Here is an 8,186-nt window from a genome sequence, read left to right as displayed (position 1 = left end):
AGTTTACGAAAATTATTTTTTTAAAAGTGCTTTCTTTAAATTAATTATTGTTATGTGTTTAAATTTCTTCTCGAATTAAATTAACTTGTTGTTGGGTTTAATTATTTATTTTTATTTTAATCACTGAGTTTGAATTATTTTATTTCACTTGCTGTTTTAAAATCGTTTCCGTTGGATCATTTTTATGACCTAATTTATGAAAATTAGACCTCATTTCTTTCCCTACATTTCCTCTTTTCTCTTTTCTTTTTCCTTCCTTTTTCTTTTCTTCCTTTCTTTTCTTTCTTCTTCTTCTTTCCCCTCCCGCACCACCCAGCCCCTCCCTCTCCCCCGTGCATTTTTTTCGTCCGCCCAGTCCAACGCCACCGCTCCGCCGTGACTTGCACCGCCCAGCCCAGCAGCTCCCCCACCCACCGGCGACTTTCCCCCTCCGATCTCAGCCTCCCCGGCACCGCCGTTAGCCTCCACGCTCCACACGAAGCCGCGGCCTTCTCTTCACTCCAGCGCCGCCGTCGCACCACCATTAGCCGCCATTTCGTCACCACATCATCCTCGACCTCCAAGCAACCCATTGGACCCAACCCCACCTCCGATCCGTCACCGGTGAAGCACATCCAACTCCATTTCCGTTTTGGGTATTTTTGCACTTCAACCACCCTTTGCGCCGCCACCCACGGCCAACCACCACCACCACTAGTTTCATCGACATCCCTAGGCCCTACCCTATCAATCTTTGGTCTTCGTTTGCACCCGTTGAAAAGTGGGTATACCCACGGCCACAGTGTATTTTGCACTGTTCTGCAGCTGTTTTTCCACTTCTTGCGCCTCCCTGATCCTCCAGAAATTATTATATTGCACTGTAAGTATTTTCCAAAGAATTCTCGTGAATTTAATGTATTTTTGCACTAGCACATTACACTGTATTTAATTGCTGGTTGGTTTTTCCGGACTGAGTTCGAGGAGTAACGGGGTTGATTGGATTGGGTGATGGAGTTGTTAGTATGATTGGTTTAGACTATGAGATTTGTTGGCTGTTCGAGTTTAAATATTGGTGTTTTGTGTATGACGTGGGTTGTGGTGGATATTGGTGATTTTAGGAAGTAATGATATATTTTGGAATTATGAAGGTTTTAAGTTTTGAGAAATTTAAAATAGGTTATTTAAGAAGCTTAGGCTTAAATATCGAAATATGTGATCTATTGGAAACTTACAGAAATTACTTGATTATTTTTTATAGGTGACAATTTATAGTCGACTTGACATTTTTGAGGAAATTTTTTGGAAAAGTTAAGTCGTCCAGGTAAGCGGGGTTCCTATGCTAGATTTGCATAAAAAGAAATGAACTGAGGTTAGTTTGTAAAAATGTGCATGTTGTTTTAAAAAAAGAAAAAGTGAAAAACAACCTCAGTATATGTTTTGCATTCCCTCATGAGATACGTATGAAAGAGAAAAGAAATGTTTTTGACATGAAATGTGTAGACATGAGCAATATTCGACATGTTTATGAAATATGCAAAAGAGCGAATATGATATCATTGAAATTTTTATGCATGTGATATGAAATGATTTGGATCTGTTTTTGATCAAATAGAAATGATATGAATATGTTTCGCACGTGTTTTGGTATGATATGGATATGATAAAACTTTGGCATACTTATCTGTTCTGAATATGGTTCTGATATGATGATACTGTTCACGTGATATGGTTGGTACCACCATGATATGATATGAGTGCACCCACTTTGGAAACAAAGTGGTCTTTTTACGTGTTCTTTCCTGTGTGCATACTCGGGGCTCCGAGATTGAAAAAGGGGAAGTTCACCACATGATACTGCCTGGTTTGGCCACCGGGGATAGCACAACCCTACCACGGGGGTTAAACATGGTATATGATATGATATGATAAGATGAAAATGTTCAGTTATGTTATGCCAAAGTGTTTTTGAATATGAAATGGACTCTTAAATATGAATTGTTGATTTTGAGTATGAAAATATTGAAAAGTCGCTCTGATTTTCTGATAACATGTTTTTATGAGATCTGCATATAAAAATAAAATGTTTTTGTTTCTACATACTGAACTTTCTGAAAAGGCTCATGTTTACATACTAGTATATGTTATCTGCTTACTGAGTTGTTGATAACTCACCCCTTATCTCCACCATCTTTTTCAGATGATTTGAATGTTTCAGTTGAGGATCCAGGATATGGAGCATGGGTGAGAAGAGTTAGAATGATGGTTTAAGCATAGAAGATTTATATGGGTATTGAAAGTTTTCATCCAGTAAGCTTGTTGGGTTCTGATGTTGTGATTTGTTGGGAGATTGATGTTTATATTAAGACTTTGTATTGTCTTAGAATAGTTATTCTGGAGTAAGTGATGTAAATATATGAGTATTTTGTGCGATAGAGAAAAATTAGAGTATGTGCTATGTGGAAGAAAAATGATTTTTTAAGTGATATGAGTTAACTTTCCGGACCCTCGGGGACGGGGCGTTACAAACCAACTTTAAAGTCTTTGTTTAAGAGAACACTTGTTTCTAATATTTGTACTGATTTTCCAAGTCTTTCTTTAGAGTATCACTAGAACAAAAATTTGATTTTGAGACGATTCTTTTTGGAAGAAAAAAAAATCGTTTCAAAAAATGAGTTTTAAGGACGAAATTCAAATTTGGTCCTTAAAAATTAACGGATGCCGTTAACTGTTCGAACAGTCAATTTTTAGTTTGAACGGTATATTTCGGGATGAGAAATTTCATCCCTTATAAAATATCCTATCAAACATTTACTAACCGTTTGAGCATAAATAAAATAAACTTTCGAACGGGTATTAGATACAATCGAATAAGAAATTGACGGGTTAAGTTACTAAATTTAGCGAGAAATGACTTACCATTATAACACTTTATTAAACCATTCGAGCCCCAATGAGTTACAGTTCGAAAATGAGTAGTGGTCGTTTGATTAGTATTAATAGTTGTTCTAACATAAAATAAAGGGTTCAAACGTAAATTATGGTGGAATTGATTAATCGCAGAAATCTTTAACGGCGATGGAAATACGTTCGAAGGCTTATACATTACATTCGAACAGTGCCAAAAGTTTTACAAATTTTGATGGCAGGAATATACCATACTTAATTATAGAGAAATATTTAATTTATATAAAAAATTAACAGCTAAAGAATATATATAATGAAAATCAACAATTAATTTAGAAAAGAAAAAGACGATTCATAATTAAATTAATTTTACAAAACACAAAATATTATCCATAAAAAAAAAAAAAGAAAAAAATGCAGACAAAAGTATACTGTAGTACCCCAAATCTTTTACTACATCCTCGACTCCAGCTAGGCGTGCCTCTAGCTGTGTTAGCCTAGTATAGGTCATAGTGGTTGCTCGGAGTGGAGTGGTGGCTCAGGAGAAGCACGGTGGTGCTGGGGAGAGCTGGTGGCCGCGGGTTGCCAACAGAGCAAGAGAGATAGGGAGGGCCTTGGGCTGCTGCGGTAGGCGTGGAAGAGTAGGGGCTCTGACAGAGGACTGGCGACGACGTCAAGACGTGGGTGGTGGAGCACGGCGCCCCTAGCAGCAGCGATATAGAGAAATCCGAGAGAGAGAGAGATGTGAGACCAGATTCGGGGAAAAGGAAAGAGATTGGCCAGCACTGGGCAACGGTAACCATGGGAAACGCGAGAGAGAAGAAGCTACGGGGAGGAAGAGGAGATCGGCGTTCGTTGGAGGCGAGGAGGAGGTGGTGGCCGGCGAGGAGGGGTCGTTGGCAACGGGCTCTGCGCTACGGAGGCTTTAGGGAGACGAGAAATTGGGGCGAGAGAGGGAGGAGGGGTGCGGGGGGTGACTGCTGGAGGGAAAGAAATAAGGGAAAACGTAGGTTTTAATTTTATTAGCTTTTCAGGCAGGTTATTATCGCCGCAAAAGCTGAAAACGTCGTAGTAAAAACAAATAACCCCGAATAGAAAAAATAATTCAAGTAAGTTTATTTGTGCCGAGAATGTAACACCTCGCTCCTTCTTTCTGATGTAAGCAAATTCCAAGGACATAAATTATACAACAGTCTGCCCCTTCTCTCTAGCGACTACGAGCCTCGTTATATGTGCCGAACCTCGATGGCGTGTTTCTACAGATACTATATGATTTCTAAAGTACGCCCAGTATTTTAAATGCGCTGGAAATATTTATATGGGTTATTCCAGTGTTATTGAACTAAGCTTGATTTTAAATAAGACAATTATAATATTTTTGAAGAGCTCCAAAAATATTATAATTGTCAGAAATCATTTTAATATCATTTATTAAAATGATTTCAACTAATTAAAATATTATGAGAATTAAATTATGTTGAAAACTCTAATTAATTAAATGATTTTATTCTCTTAAAGATATTAAATAAGTCTTCATCATTTTATTAATGATCAAGGAATATTATTTTATAAACTAAAGTTTAATTTAAATTAATGTTTATCCATTTTCAAATCAGTGTTTTAATTCCCTACCATTAGATCGTCTTGTAAATCCCCAAGATGATGGGCCTAGATTAAATGCCCAAGCCCTCTCTCTTTCTCCCTCACTTTTTTCTTCCCTCTTTCTTTCCTCCCTCTTCCCCAGCGTACGCCGCACGCCCCCTCTCTCTAGCCAATTCTTCCTTAGCCCAGCCCAGTGCCGCTGCAGGCCGCCCAGTCTCACCGCCACCACAGGCAACTTCCCCTCACGCCGGCGACCAAGCCAGCCACCATGAACTTTCTCTCCCTCTCCCTCGCACACGCATGATACCCATAAAAATGGGTCTCACATGGGTTTCTCCCCTTCCACCGTCGTCCGCCCACCACACCACCACCGGAGCCTGCTCTAGCTACCGGCAACCTCCCCTAGCCACCCCCATGTCCAGCCTAGCCACCTAACTCCCCCACTCTCTCTCACTCTCTCATAGACTCTCCCTCCACCTCACGACTAGATCCGGCGCCTCCAGCCACCGTGGCGCCACCCCAATGCCATCATAAGCTCCACCGCACCTCCCTCAGCCTCTCCATGGGTAGCCACGACTGGCCAAGCTCTCCCTCTGATTTCCTATGTTGAGACCCACAGCCTTAAAACCTCCACGAGTTGTTGTGTCAATGATGTGTGCCACCTCGGCACCACCACGAGACCACCACAACCCGACCCTCCTACGCTTAGACCTGCACCTCTAGCCACCTCCAATGGCCAAGATAGTCACTGTACACGGCTAGATATGCCGTGTTACGCCCCTCACCGCTACCACTAGGTCACCATAAGCCCTTCCAAGACCACACTTAACTATCCAAATGCCCAAATAGCCACTGTACGTGGGTTAGCCGCCACGTATGACCCTTCCGACGTCATCGACCGTGACGGTCAGCGAGCAATGCACGAGTTATCCTTACGATGGTATAACCCTCTCTCCCTTATTATTTATGTTATACGTTAGTTGATTGGCTGGTTAGGTTGTGGACTGTGATGTTAGTGTTTGTGGAGTTCGCTGTATTATGATGTGCTGTGTAGTGAAGTGTTGGGTGTTAGTTGGGAAGTGTGTTGTGTAGTGTTGGGGACTGTGTTGTAATGGTGGTGTGGCATCGTGTAGATTGGGAAGAGAGTACACATAAAGTGTACTCTTGTGGCGTAGTGTGAAATAAGGAGAGTATATGTAAAATATACCCTCCTGGCGTAATATGGGATGGGAAGGGAGTACACGTGGAGTGTACTCCATGAGTTGCAGCGATACCCCGTGTGGCGTGTCGGAGGGATAAGGACGGTTGTGTGATTGATGGGAGTAGAGCATAATGAGTAGTGTCAGGAACTATGGAACAGTGTCCCAAAGTAGCTATGATGTGGCTTGTAGACTGAGGTGACAGGTGTCACCGTGCTTGACTTATGGCTGGGAATATGTGTGAAGTGTCAAAACAAGTGTAAGAGTGCGCAGCGGAAGCATGACTGGGGAATGTCATTAATTGACATGGTTACTGGCAGTCGTGCTTGTGATGGGTGAGGAGTGTAAGAATGGTACAACGGGAACATGACAAGATGTCACGATGTGACAGGAGTACGTGAGGGACCGTACTCATGATGAGTTAAGAGTTGGCGTAGAAATGACGTAGCAGAATGTCAGGTGACGCGACGCGGTCACAGTGCAACTTGGAAGTAGTCTCGAGCTATATAACGTGATGTAAGGCGTAGTTGTGAATGGAGTCTTGTCGTGTTAAGTGTTGGGATGAACTGTCAAAATGGACGGGTAGCATGAAGAGTCATGCTAGCTGGGTTAAGAGAAGGTTGGTATCGGAGTATGGCGCTTATCCCTACGAACATGTGATCAACATGTTATATGTTGATCTTAGGTGATAAAGGGGTAAGGTATGTGTGTAATCTGGTTAGGCACATGTGCCGAACGGATTCACCATATGTAATGGGTAATTTATTCTAAGTATAGTTACATGGTGCTTAAGCGTCAGAGTTGGCTTAGAGCTGTGTGGCTTGTATGGATAGGAATGAGGATTTAGTATGGGCTAAGATGTATGGAGGCAGTGACGGGTGTATTGTCTAGTATCAGGATGCGTGATTCCATGGTCGAAATGTAGTTAGTAGGAAGAGTAAGACGAAAGTCCTAATGTCCTAATCCTAAGGTGAATCATTCACCTTAGGGGATAAGCACTCGAAGTAGAACGTCGAGTTTGGAAAAGGTAGTGACCGTAAATGAATCCCAAAGGTTTTAGCATAGTAAAGGGAACATAAGAGCACGAGATAGAAGGAAAGTGTTCGAAGTGAAGTGTAGCTCTATTTATAGTTTGAGTTGCTTATACATTAGATAGAGAATGACGTCAAGGTTATGTGTATGCATGTAGGTTGCCATCTGACACACACATGAATGGACTGCATGATATGAAAGTAGCATAGAGTCCATGTAAGTATTACATTCATGCTCTTCTAGAGTTTTCTAAAATATATGAAAAAGAAAATGAAACGCTTTCTCTTTACGATGTCTTACGAAACGACATGAAAGATGTTTTACGAAAGCATGTCAAAGGTATAAGTATGTAACGGCCCTCCTTGGCAGCCCCTTTTTACGCACCCGAAAGTATTAATTGTACGCATGTGAATGGATGACTATACGCAGTATCTATTGTATGTATTTTCCACGAAAAGAAAAGAAATGTTGAGGCCTATGCCTCGTGCTTTAAATTGATGCTTTGAACGATGCAAAGAAAGTGTTTTAAAAGGTCCCTATGAACTAATGTTTTATGGATGCCACGAAAGTTGATGTTTAAGCTCATGCTTTTAAATGACGTTTTTCCATTAACAAACTAAAAAGATAGAGCTGAAATGAACTGAAAAAGGACTGAACTGAAAGAAAGGACTGAACGTTTAATATATGAAAATACGTAATGGCCACATGAATGAATGAAAAGGGTACCAAAGGAAGACCGCTAACCCCAACACATGGGACGTAACAGTGTGTACTGGCCAATGAAAGTGATAAGAAAGAATGTATGAACGTATGAATGCATCGAATTCTTTAAGAAATGAAGGCACTGATGGGGGACACGTTTTATGAAAAGAAATCTCCTTTTTTAAAGAAAAATCCCATCCAGTGATGTTTTCCAATGAATGCATGTATGCATGTACGTATAGTATGTATGGAATGATGAATGCATGAATGCATGAATGAAAACCTATGTTATTATATTTTAACTATATGAAGTAATGCTTACGAGTCATCGACTCATTTTAATTTTATGTATGCCCCTCCTCCCATAGGAACTGAATGAGAAGTACGCGTCAAGACGGACACTACCCATGGGGATGAGCACGGAAGTCTAGACATAAGAGTTTAATTGTATGAGATACCTTTTTGTAAGATTAATGTTTTCCGCTATAAACCTCTTTTATTCTCAAAGCACATTTTATTTTATAACGTAAAGTCTTGCACCCTGGATATGGAAGTAAAAGTTTTAAATCGAACGATAATTCCCGTCGTCTTTTCTAAAATCATTTTATAAAAAGTCACACCACAAGGACAGACGTTACAGAGAAAAAGTTGCCGGAAAAAGCTAATAACGTCGTCGCTAAAACTAATAACCCACGAGGAAGTAATATTTCTGGTAAGAGTATTTGCGGCGAGAAAAAGTCACCGCATAAAACCTATATAATAATAAAG

General features: G+C 40.6%; 1 long non-coding RNA gene across 1 annotated transcript; it reads left to right on the top strand.

Moving 5' to 3' along the window:
- The first annotated feature begins 1,237 nt into the window (after positions 1-1,237).
- Positions 1,238-2,427, top strand: LOC121242579. Its single transcript, XR_005935924.1, has 2 exons — positions 1,238-1,300; positions 2,177-2,427. It is a non-coding gene; the product is annotated as an uncharacterized LOC121242579 (long non-coding RNA).
- Positions 2,428-8,186: the final 5,759 nt, after the last annotated feature.

The sequence above is a fragment of the Juglans microcarpa x Juglans regia genome, chromosome 8D (assembly GCF_004785595.1).
Source record: "Juglans microcarpa x Juglans regia isolate MS1-56 chromosome 8D, Jm3101_v1.0, whole genome shotgun sequence".
NCBI lineage: Eukaryota > Viridiplantae > Streptophyta > Magnoliopsida > Fagales > Juglandaceae > Juglans > Juglans microcarpa x Juglans regia.
This window is presented reverse-complemented; position numbering and strand designations above follow the sequence as displayed.